Below are 11,955 nucleotides of genomic sequence, written 5' to 3'. Positions count from 1 at the left end.
AATTATATAAGCGGAATTTTTCTCCAAAGACATTAAAGAGCTTTGTGTATTTTTCCAAGATTTTACACACTTGACAGGTTCAAAATGACAAATTTCTCTTGATAAGATATTAAGCCTTTACTGTTGCCATTAAGGCCCTTCATCAGTATCGAAAATAAATAGTTTCTCGAGTGTCAACTGATTTTTCTACCAAAGGTGATAACATCTAAGTTGTGTTTCTAGATGATAAACAACTTAGAAAGCTTATGTTCAAGTCTCAAGGAACGTTAGAAAATTTTTTCCAATGGGCTAAAAAGCGGAGATGCAGTATCTTTCAAAGCTATATTCATGGCTATATCCAAACAACACGAGAAACTTTTATTTTGCTATCCATGAGAAGCTAAATCCAGTTATCTCATTCAAGGGAAATTCGTCTTTTTCTTGCAAGTGGTAAACCGTTGGAAAAACCCACGAGGCTCTTTGTTACCTGCCAAGAGGAGGAAAGGAAAGTCACTGGTCTGAGTCATCCATAGAGATTTACTTATTTCCACAACGACAGCTTAAGGAAATGTGACCAATCAAATCCAAACCGAGAATAGGCTATTGTTATAATAATGGTGCTTAGAAATATCAATTTTTCTCAGTTATTTTCACTTTCACTCGCTTAGCTCAACATTCTGAGCATTTCTGCGGCGATTTTCACTGGGGTCAATTTAATAATAATAATAATAATAATAATAATAATAATAATAATAATAATAATAATAATAATAAATATATATATTTTCTATATATTACACCCCGATAACTATTATAAATAGTTCTATTACCGAGCTTGTTACAAACAAGCTCGGTAATAGAAAAGGACACAAAAGCATTGTATTTCCTTACTCGTTTAACCTACCCTATTCAAATATGGCGCGTTTGACATCACCTAAAAAGAAAACTGACTCGAAGCACATTTCCGTGCTGTGACATTTTCATAATCAGGAAGGAAAGACTCGCACCACGCGGCTGACGCATCATTTTCTGTAGGGAGGGACGAGGGCATCCTGTTGCCCAGGCGCCCTTGCGGTGTGCAGTCAGCTCTAGGAAGGGCTTTGGCTTAGCCTCTTTCTCACAGATCAAAACAGAGAGAGAGAGAGAGAGAGAGAGAGAGACAGAGACAGAGATTTTAGCTGAAATGCTGAATACTAGGTAAGTAATGAACCCTGAACCGAGTTCTAAAGCCTGTCAGTTTGCTTGAGCTAGCATTTAACACGATGGAAATTGGATCATTTTTCTTGAAAGCACTTTTCCCAACTCCGGCTTACTGAGATCAATCCACCTCTCTTATCAGCTTGGCATTTTCCATCATAATATACATAGTTTATTAGTAAAGAAAATGAAAACATAACCTGGAAAAGTCAGTGCCGGGCTTGCAGGCTGCTCGTACAAATAACAGGCCGTCTTAGCATAAAGAGCCAGAGAGGGCCTCAAATTGCTGGTTAGATTTAAATGATGATTTATTATGCATTTACACAGTAAAAAGCAAGTCCCCATGGCGCAGTGGATAGCGCGCTGGACTTCTAATCCAGAGGCCGCGGGTTCGAATCCCGCTGGGGATGTATTCTTTAGCTCCATGTGATAATTTGTTAACTTTGTTGTATACTATTAACGTCAGTGAGTAAGTATTGTTTACAAATATTACTCGTAGATAAGGGTGTTTGTTTACAAACCTCTGCAAGGCGGCAAGTACTGATATATTACAGGAAGGAAAAGGCTTCTGCACATCGACTATATAATAAAAGAACCGAAAGAAAAGAGTTATGCAAGGTGAAAACTCTTCCCCTGATAGTGACATGAAAAAGGATACTTTTACTCCGAAGCCAGCGTTTCCCGTGCATCACATCTTTATTCCCCACTTTGAAGCACTCGAGCCCAGTATATATGCCAACTTTACCGGTTCAACAGCGACCGGCCTTTCACACAGCTAACCCGGGCCCGGCCAAAACCAACCACTCCACCATCTCGCGAGGGCACGACCGACCCCGAACCCCCACCTCCCTCCCCGATAATCGTAGTTCATCCCTATTACTCAACGGTGCCTTAACATTCCTCGGCGCTGACGTGTGTACCAATGCCACAATAAGGTAACTAGAGAAGCGCCATCTACCCCTCCTACCACAGCCTACCCATCCACATCCCCCCCTCCCCCACAACTCCTGTTTTCCCATCCGGATGATATTGATTGGCTTCTTAAGCCGCTATGTTCGTGGGGAGGAGGTTGGGAAGTAAACGGGGCTCTAACGACCGATGATATAGGCTATCTAAGAGAGCATTCAGCGCTGATAAGAATAAACGTTATTATGTTCGCCTCTGCGAGTTTATTTGTAAGAGCAAGAGTATACACACATAAATGATAGACATCGAATTAATAATAATAATAATAATAATAATAATAAATAATCTTTACTTCAGTTCAGGGCCACCATATGCACAAAGCAGAGACAATACAATGCACACAATTTATATACACGGCAAAAAGGATAAAAATAGTAATCGGCGATATCCTAACAGTTGCTGAAGTAGTAGTAACTGTAGTATTCATAACAATGGTAACGACAGTAATAATACTGAAATAATAATAAAAATAAAAATGATAATTAAAAAACAGTAGCATACAATTAATTTTCAGCTAGCGACCTCAGGTAATTACAGAAATCAGGCATAAAATGCTAAATAGAAAAGAGAAAACGCAAACCTCAATAATAATAATAATAATAATAATAATAATAATAATAATAATAATAATAATAATAATAATAATAATGCAGATAATAATTAATAATTGCATTAATAGAGAGTAAATACACGCAGCACCTGAGGCGACCCGTGTGTGAAGAAAGAGAGCGTTATTTATGGAAGAGACGCCTCATTATCCCAATCTTTCCCACATTTTAGATCTTCTTGCTTCACTAAATCCTAAATAGTGGAGGAGAGAGATGTGGCACAAGGAAGTGTTATCAATCCATTTTTCAGCAGCTATTTTTGGGATGAAGATGCTGACCACAAGACTTTCTTCAACCTAGCTACAACCAAACACAGCTGGTCCCGATGAAGAATGACGTTAAATTATCAAATATTTAAAATTAAGCTCACCACAGTCGACTAACTACCTGAACTTAAGCCACTGCTTAGAACATCTGAGACCAAGGGGATTTTTTGGGAAATGGGCCATACCGTTTCCTGGATTAATCTCTAGTGGGATTAATCTCAGTATGGAATCATCATGAAGCAGTATATATATATATAGTATATATATATATATATATATATATATATATATATATATATATATATATATATATATATATATATATATATATATATATATATATATATATATATATATGTATACATACATACATATATATACATATTTATATATATATAGCATATATACGCTTTTTCCCTTTAGAAAGGATGGCCCCAAAGGGTGTTACCCTTCTGGTTCTCAGCAAGCCTTCAGAGAGGAGGTTGCTAGCTCCACGCCCTTTTCTTGACGCCATCTGACGCTAGTACCCTTCCAAAGCTGAGTTGTCTGGTAAGCGGCAGGCTACAGACCTTGCAGAATGCGAGCAATGCACACATGCACATTCAACAAAAGAAAAAACCAAGAGGCAGGTACATAAAAAAAAGATTTTTTAATTCTAGCGACACCGAGTGCAATCACCCAATAAAATTGTCGTATTTCACACCACATTTCAGATTGATAAACATGATAACAACAACACATAAAGAGCATTCTCTCTCTCTCTCTCTCTCTCTCTCTCTCTCTCTCTCTCTCTCTCTCTCTCAGAAGACTCTTGACTTAATAAGCAATATGAATGTCATTCATAATTATGCCAAATAGCTTCCGAGCCTCGGTTGCCAATGTCTTACTGAACCTGAATTTCATTACAGGATCTCTCTCTCTCTCTCTCTCTCTCTCTCTCTCTCTCTCTCTCTCTCTCTCTCTCTCTCTCTCTCTCTCTCTCTCTCAACAAACATTTTGTAATGCAAACATGATGAAAAAGCAGCTGACATATTACAACAATAAAAAAAATAATCAACTGGAAAAATTTACATTCAGAAAACAGTCTCTTATAATTTTTTTTAAATTATATACTTTCATACAATACTTTCCACGAATATAGCTTTGCTCCTTTTTGTCATTAATTATATTTTATTCTGTTTCTCCATTACATATGCTACCTTGCTTTCACATCTTCACAGAACATACTTTGAAAGGAAAAACAAAGAGTACTTGGACAACAACTGTCATGATGAAATATCTCTGAAAGATATTTGATAAAAAGAAACAAATCATTTAGTGAAGGTAGAGGAATACTGGACTATTAACACTATTTTTTTCCTTCGGTTAGTATGAAGGTCTTCAATACTACTATTTCAACTACTTTTTATCGTCCAACTTATAGTAATACAGATAATGAAGATGATGAAGTTGCTACCTCCTTAATATAAATGTTTCTTATTTTCCTTGTTGATGTTTTATAGTTTTTATCATGTTCTGAATTACTGTCCCCATTATTGTCTACTTCCTAATACGAAAGCATTCTTCAAAAGCAAACTATTCAAGTGCATCTGCAATGACTATCCTTTGGATACAGCAAGCTTCAACAGTCCACTTCGTAGAAAAAGACAGTCGAAGTATAAATGATTTTACAACTGAAAGTATTGGTATGCTGACGATCGTCGCCTACCACAAGTGACCCAGATTATCATTACGCAGTATTAGGGACCAATATAGACATTTAAAGACTGATGTTGTCTAAATGTAAAACAGAATAATGCATGAAATAATGCACAGTCCTGAATTTTAAAAAAGCGTAATATGTATCGTACATCTCTTTTCTGCACGTAACAAATTAAACAGGTAATAAGCTATACGTTTAGACTTGTGCTGGTCAGCCCAACAGCCAGCCTCTCACTACTAGGCCATATGAAGTCCAAGCTTTTGGACGGTACATAAATGTTCATATGATGTGACCTTACCATATCGACCACTTTTCATATTAATGTCTTATAATAACAATAAAATAATACGAAATGGAAACTGGGGGGCAAAAGGGAGTAAATGCGAAAAGACAAGACAAAGGAGCGAAGGTTTTCCAGATGAAAATATGGAAGGTATGTTCAGAGTAATAAGAGATATATTTTGTGCATTTCTAACTGAAAACCCCTGGGCTAAATCTTATGAGCATGGGCATTTTGAGCGGGTGGTCACACAAGGTTAAATCCTTGTATATGTTAACCGAGCAACTCTTTAAACTAGTTTTAACAAGACTGTATATCTAGTTAGACCCTGGAATGCTGCCAGTTATGTAGAAAGAATGAACACAAGGAAGGTAATGAATTCAGCAAGCTAACATTTGACACCTAAAAATGGACATTTATATGTACCCAAACTTTGGACATGGAGAGTAACGCAATTGTGGCCATCTTTAGACACCTATGAATGGGCATATTATATTTGCAGAGCGGTCTGAGCTTACATGGCAAGCCAGACAGCAGGCTAACTTTAGATACTTTGGAATGGAGCCTTCATGCACGCCAAAAAGTCTGAATACCAAGGGGAATTCAGTCAGCAACTTAACTTTAGACACCTACAAATGAACACTACATTTATGCCCATCACACTGAACACAGCAGGATAACTTTAGCCACCTTTATATAAATGAACACTATTTATGCCGAGTACACATACCGACAGGCTAGCTTTAACCTCCCAAAGTTGAACACTTCATTTTTGCCGTACAGACCTGGCAGAGAACACACTCTAGATAGCAGGCTAACTTCGCCCGTCTCCAGATGTACAGCGATTTATAAATGGCCGTAAAAATAATTTTTGTAATTGTAAAAATAATTTTTGTAATTGTATTTAGCAAAAGAATTATTTACTAAAAACCATGCCCACAGTGGCCGAAGAATGAACGTACTCGTACAAAAACAAAACAGGCAGCATAAATGTGAATTGCAAGAGAACAAATAACAATAACGCGTACACCGTATACTTCCCACAAATACGACAAAAAGGAGAATAAAAGCAATGAGAATGTGCTTTCCAATGGCCCCAATAAATTCCGGAATATGAATATCATCGAAAGCGCATCGTAATGCGAGTGTTATTGAGATGGTAATTGTTGTAATTCTCATCAGTCACCGGCATTACATCACCTGGCCTACGACCACTGAAATCAATGGTCATTCGATGACGCAAAAGCATTAATAAAGACATTTAGTAATCCCATGTACTGGTTTGGATATCAGTGGTTCAGGAGATTAATAGGAACATAGACATAAGAGATTGGGCATATCTGTTACACGGAAATGTATACACATGGCAGGTGTCTTTCTTTTTTCCCTACGCTTGTAGGTGATGCACACACACACACATGTATATATATATATATATATATATATATATATATATATATATATATATATATATATATATATATTGTGTGTGTGTGTGTGTGGATGGGGACTGAGGGAATCTTCAGGCATTAACAGTAAAAAAAATCTTCATTCAATTTGTAGCCCTCGAATCAAGGATGATTCCTACTATGCGTAGGACAACCTTAATTTCTTTTATCATGAACCTCCAATTAACACTCCCTCTGATCCCGTATAAAAACGCTTTTTAATAATGTGTTCCTATTCTCTACATGTCCAAACCACCTACACTATTCTTTAAATCCCCCATGCACATAAGCTTCGCCGCCCTTCATTTCCTCGTTGCGATTATATTCACTCTAAATGTTTTTGAAATAGAATTTACTACCTTTTAGTTTTCTGTCAAAGTTCAACCTGGCTCATCTTTACATTCATGGGATTATTTTTCTTTCTCACTATCAACAAAAAAGCACAATGTCTTGAATTTTTTTTAATATGAATTTATATAAGATCAAACTTTTGGTTTGTTTTTTAAATGGCACTCTTTTGACAGATGAAAAGGATTTCGCATCCCAAGGTTACACAAATTCTGACAGGTTATTCGAGATTACCACTCCAATTTGTTAGCATTTCTGAGGGCAGCAACAGATTAGCTACGTAGTTCACCGAGATTTCATACTCATGTGTGTGAGGCAGATAAAACAAATGCAAAGAAGAAAAGCACGGTCATCTTTCACTCAAAAGCGAAGCCAAAGGGGCACTTCCACTCAAATAAGAGAAGAAAGAATAAGAGGAAAGAAGTCACCGGAAGTGACGAAAAAGAAGACGATGCTGGAAGTAAAGAGGAAGAGGTGGAAGTATAAAAGAGAAGGAAGAATACGAGAAAGAAAAGGGCCTGGAAGTAAAGTGGCACAATTTCGAAAATGAAATCAGCCCAGGACAGAAATTGCCTGTGAAAACGGAAGACCTTTTTCCAGGCGAGAGAGAATAAATAGAATCAACGGCGGTGTTCTAAATAAAATGACAAGTGATCGACGCACGGACACTTTATCTGTCCCCTTGGATGCTCACACATGAGGCACACAATTTCTGGCATGTCACATCTAAACACCCACTGGAATAAGACCTCAAGTACAAAAGGGGAAAAACCTTGATATAAATCTGGAACAGCTGAATATACAATGAGGGTGCCTCCCCCCCCTCTCTCTCTCTCTCACTCACATACATACACACACGCACACACATACGGACATACAAACGAGGAACCTGTCATTGATTATCATGTTCATTTTTTCCTAAGAAGCATGCTTGCTTTATTTCATTCTCATACTTTTCCTTTCCCGATGAATAATATTAAGAGAATAACATGATGAAGACGTGGATGAACTATAATGTACAAAACACACATTATACATATGTGATATATATATATATATATATATATATATATATATATATATATATATATATATATATATATATATATATATATATATGTATATATATATGATTGTGTATAAGAAAAATTACAGAATAAAATCAAGATGACATAACGTTATATAGACGCAAACACACACACACACACACAGAGAGAGAGAGAGAGAGAGAGAGAGAGAGAGAGGTGGCCGTAGCCTGAGAAGCGTCAGAAACTTAGGCTAACTCTGGGATCTTTGGCGTGAATGAGGGTAATTCAAACATCCTTTTGCGGGATATGTTTGCCTCACGACCGACAGGATATCAATAGGTTTCCTCCTTTTTTTCCTTCTTCAGAGACAGTGGGAAAGAGGGGAAAAGTTCATCCTTCACAGGACTCACTCCCAGCTTTAAACTTTAAAGTTTATTAAGTTACTGGACTGATTGGGGGCGTGCCTTGCTTTTCTCGCGAGGTACTAATCTACAGATTTGGTGTTACCTGGCATCGTCATTTGACAATACAGTACAACTAGAACTCAGCAATATACTGTATTGGTAGGCTTATCCCATTCTCTAAAAAAATGCCAGCTATGCTCCTCTTGTGATAATTATATACAGTATATATATATATATATATATATATATATATATATATATATATATATATATATATATATATATATATATATATATATATATATATATTGTCAAGGATTTACATTCCTCCTCCTATTTAGCTACCTTCTAGGGAAAAATCCATCATCTAAGTTAACTTATAATTGAGCCAATATGGCGGAAACAAGCTGTTTCCACTCATATGGACCCAGGACGAATTCCATCATAGCCTTCAGGAAATGCCTGGGCCTACTACACAAATGCTACCAGCACACACCTAGATTTCCCCCCCCCTTTGGGGTAATGTTTTCAAAGTAGGCTCAGGGAGGAAATAGACGTTAGGGCGTAAGCCACTTGGGGGGGAGCTAGCACCTTAACCCTTAGGCTCATTATCTTTAAGACCGCTACTCCTTTGATCTTTTTACTGGCAAGGAATTCACTTTCAGGTAAACAGCCTATCGCCCACGCTACCGCTCGAGACAGAGAAGAGGCAGGCTCTCTCCAGCTACCGGTGTGGTGACAACCTTTTGTCTCAGGTGGCAGCTCAAATTCATGACCGTAGGCCCAAGACGTGGTATTTTGGAGCTCAAATATTCGTCTGAAATAGGAGTCCTCCTGTCCTGCCCAGTACGTAATCATATGCCCTAGTTCATGACTGCCATCCAAATTTCGCAACCATTCCTGATCGAAGCCTGAAAGCAGAAATCCTGTCGCTACAAAGAGAATCATCTTAAAATGATTCCATTACCCTGGAGTTCACCCCTTCCAAAGAATTACCGTCTGTGACAACTTAATGTAATTTTAACATAAACGAGTTATTTTTATAATGGGGATTGTTGTACCTTTGGCCCCTCCTATTTACATTGCTCATTTGCCAAGTACTGCATTATTGCTCTACCATATGTAATTTATGCGTTTTTAATTGGTTTGCTTTTTACATTCTTTTTGGGTCTTGCCAATTTGAACCATTCTCTGTAAATAAACCCCTTTTAAACTGTCTAAGAATTCTAATTCCAAATGGCAACCTTCCATTTATTACTCAAATCTAAGAAGTTCTAAGGTGAGTTCCCATAAGTTTCATCTTTTGTTTATAAACTGGCCCTTGGTCCATGGCAGTCAAGAAGGATAAACTATTCCAATTCTCGCCCCAACCAAGGACCCAGTTTGTAACAATATATATATATATATATGTATGTGTGTGTGTGTGTGTGTATATGTATATATACATACATATATATATATATATATATATATATATATATATATATATATATATATATATATTTTTTTTTTTTTTTTTTTTTTTGACCTTATCCCTTGTCTAAAAATGCCAGCTATGCTCTGCTCCCTTGTGATATGTATTCGTCTTAATTTATATAGCATAAGTTTTCCTAATATATTCCTGAATTAAGGAGTTTTAGTAATAATCGGTAACCGCCAACTAGTGGTGCTTAAGCTAAAACCCTCTTACCTGTTTCTTCTGTAATTTTGTTACAGCATATTTAACAAAGATGATGAACTTGCCAAATAAGATCTTTCAATATGAACACTATTCCAAAAATCTCACGCATAAATAAATCCTTTAGTAGTTATATTAACTTAAAATCCCAAACCTTACTTAGGCATGCAAGTTGCTCCAGAAACTGTATCGCCCAGCGATTTACGTTTCTTCATGAAGTAACAAGGAAAGCAGCCCAATATGGAAACAAGGACGGAGAAGTAAAAATTAACTATATAAGAGAAATCACACAGTAAGCATTTGGATAAAAAATTTAATTGAGAAAAGAGACTCCTGTGTACCCGAGCGAAAAAAAAAAAAAAATTGCACTTGGTTCGAACTTCTGGAGTTCCAACGAACCAGCAACATGACTAGGATGATCATTCTGAAGTTTGGTCAAAGCTGGACTGAAACTTCTCGAAAACGATATAATGGAGACGCAACACTTAATCTAGTTGTGAAGCTGCTTTAACTCACGAGAACCAAGAATGACATCGCCAGTAAGATAGCTTTACACAACTAAAAAACATTTCGTGTACTTGGCAATGTGGAATTGATACTGGTATTCTGAGTGAGTATCACTTACCAACTCAAGAGGTTTAAGTATTGCGAATAACATTAAGATTCTTACTGCAATAGAGCTCGCAAAGAATGGCACTAAGGGAAACCTTCATGATAACTGGCATTATTTACAACGAATGCATCCGATTTGTATTCATGTTTCTTGATGATTTAGGTCAAAGAATGATGTACACAAGAACAAAAAAAAGTATACCTTAGTTTAACCAGACCACTGAGCTGATTAACAGCTCTCCTAAGGCTGGCCCGAAGGATTAGATTTATTTTACGTGCCTAAGAACCAATTGGTTACCTAGCAACGGGGTCTATAGTTTATTGTGGAATCCGAACCACATTATACCGAGAAATAAATTTCTATCACCAGAAATTAATTCCTCTAATTAGCTTTAATATTACCTCTACAGACATACGAAGTCCTGTGAGCAACACTTAGCTTCCTGGAAGCTTATATAATCTAAGGGCAACATATTCTTGGAGTCTAATGTAATGACACAATTCCGATTCTGTACCTTGGAATCATTAAGATGGGCGTCATCAATGGACATTCAACGGCTCGTGGATATTCGGTAGGAAAATGAGGGATTAATGCTTTAGTACCATATAGGCTGTAGCTATTGTGCCTCACTGGTTCCACCACTTAATGAGCAATCAGGAATTAATTTTGTTTCTCTTTTAAACTATAATTTTTTCCTTTTATTACAGTTTCCCTGATTCTCTATCAGTTTCTGAAATTTATTTGGAAAATTGTGGATTAAGTCACCGTAAACAAAGGCAGTTTTGTATCAGTTACCAGTTGTAAAAATGTAAAATAACTTTTTTAGGGAACTTAATGCATATGAATTGTAGCCATTTTATGTATACAGCTGTTTTAAGTATGTTAACTTGAATGCGAAAAATTAATGAAAAGATGAAATTTCTTAAAACCCATTAAAATTACAAAGCTGGAAATTAAACCTCAAAGGATTTCAAAAAGTTAATTGCGGGACTATCTTCTCATTTTTGTCTTTGCTGATATAGTAAACTGATAACATAGATGAAAAATTTAATGAGTTTCAACACGCTTCTAAGAGACCGTTAATCACCCAGCTAGGGAATGTGAATGACTGCATCTACCAAGAAGGTAAAAATGAATGCACCAGAACTCAGAAATACAAAGTCTAATAACAGAACTAGGGTAAAATCATAAAAACATTATCATAATTATCTCCTCATAACGAAGGAGATAATTATGATAATTTTCCACAGTCATTAGACCTTTCTCTCTGAAACTGAGATAGTTCTTCTTTGGAGGGGTGGTAGAGCTTTCGAATGGCACGCTGTTGGACCAGCGTTCGACTCTCCGAGCCGCCAATGCAAAATTAGAGGAATTTATTTCTGGTGAAAGAAATTCATTTCTTGTCATAATGTGGTTCGGATTCCACAATAAGCTGTAG

General features: G+C 36.6%; 1 non-coding gene across 1 annotated transcript; it reads left to right on the top strand.

The window, feature by feature from the left end:
* The first annotated feature begins 1,513 nt into the window (after positions 1-1,513).
* TRNAR-UCU (transfer RNA arginine (anticodon UCU)) lies at positions 1,514-1,586 on the top strand. Its single transcript has one exon. It is a non-coding gene; the product is annotated as a tRNA-Arg (tRNA).
* The last annotated feature ends 10,369 nt before the right edge of the window (positions 1,587-11,955 follow it).

The sequence above is a fragment of the Macrobrachium rosenbergii genome, chromosome 53 (assembly GCF_040412425.1).
Source record: "Macrobrachium rosenbergii isolate ZJJX-2024 chromosome 53, ASM4041242v1, whole genome shotgun sequence".
In the NCBI taxonomy this organism is placed as follows: domain Eukaryota; kingdom Metazoa; phylum Arthropoda; class Malacostraca; order Decapoda; family Palaemonidae; genus Macrobrachium; species Macrobrachium rosenbergii.
This window is presented reverse-complemented; position numbering and strand designations above follow the sequence as displayed.